The 1,218-nt window shown below is 39.2% G+C and overlaps 1 long non-coding RNA gene across 1 annotated transcript; it reads right to left on the bottom strand.

Annotated features, from left to right (window-relative positions):
- Window positions 1–7: 7 nt before the first annotated feature.
- Window positions 8–1,218, bottom strand: LOC107682830 (uncharacterized). Its single transcript, XR_001633602.1, has 3 exons — window positions 1,157–1,218; window positions 217–283; window positions 8–130 (listed from the first exon to the last, which is right to left on the bottom strand). It is a non-coding gene; the product is annotated as an uncharacterized LOC107682830 (long non-coding RNA).

Below are 1,218 nucleotides of genomic sequence, written 5' to 3'. Positions count from 1 at the left end.
CCTGCGTAGAGTTGAAAAAATGTGCAGGGGAGACTTCACCTTCTTCTCGTTTTGCTTTTTGCTGTGTGGGCTGATGAGTTTATCTTTGCTCTGACACTTCCACTGCTGTGTGACAAAGGTTTGCATTACCCTGCCAAGAGACGACACACTCATGAAGTTTAATGACACTAGAAAACCCTATATAAGACTAGAAAACATTTTCCAGTAGTTTCCTACTTTTTCAACTGATGTCCAAGTCCAAATCTGTCTTTTGAAGACACTTGGAACACATCAACAGTGGGAACTGGAAACGGGACATGACATTTTCCATGAGAAAGGTATTGCAAAACAAAATACCACATAATGTAACCATTTGCTACAGACGTTTGATTTGGAGGTTTTTAAAACACTAGAACAGAAGGTCACTCTGAAATGAGCCACTTATGATGGGACATATCTTGGAAAGGGAACAAGAGCAGGCATTACGGCCATGTCCAAGTAACTTCTCTCTTTCTCCTGCAATCTGAACTGAAGTGGTCAAGTTCTTGAGGCAAGTAATTCTGAACAAATCTACAATCAACAGAGAGAGCTCAGCGCAAGGACACTCAGACGACTCTCACGGAGAAGAACAAGTCATATTGTATTTATGCAAAAGGATCACAGAATAAAAACATCTAACAAGGCAGGTTGGTCAAACGAGTCTAATATTGTTGACAAGAAAATGATTTGCAGGATTTTCTTAAAGAGTTGTTAACTGTTTTATACATTTAACAAAGTTCTATGTACCCCTGGCTGGGAATCATGGCAATAGACTGAAGTTTTGACAGGAATGAAAATGAAGCTGTAAGGGATAGAATTACAATGTGCTCAATGGACTGTACGGTTGTTTAACAACAAAATCTTTACAAAATACTTTTTTAGTAGCCAAAAACTCTGTTTTGAAAACTGTGAGTTGTGAAAATTACACGATTTAGGATCGTTATACAGTGTGTGCCATTGTTAAGACTGCAAGTCTATACCTTACAGCCTTGTTTTCATTCATGTTCAATTCAATATGGCGTCCAACCTGACTAAGGGCTACAGATGTTTATAAGATTGATATTCTATTACAGAAAGTTTGTTTGTGTGTGTGTGTGTGAGAGAGTGAGAGAGAAAGAGAGTGAGAGAGAGAACTAACCTGGTCCATTCAGATACTGTGTGAGGGAGCAGTGAAGCCGCACAATAACAGGTTCACTCCGG

This window comes from Sinocyclocheilus anshuiensis, unplaced genomic scaffold, assembly GCF_001515605.1.
Source record: "Sinocyclocheilus anshuiensis isolate Anshui unplaced genomic scaffold, SAMN03320099.WGS_v1.1 C32636254, whole genome shotgun sequence".
Taxonomy (NCBI): Eukaryota; Metazoa; Chordata; class Actinopteri; order Cypriniformes; family Cyprinidae; genus Sinocyclocheilus; species Sinocyclocheilus anshuiensis.
The sequence above is the reverse complement of the archived record's forward strand: the minus strand, read 5'-3'. Positions and strand labels throughout refer to the sequence as shown.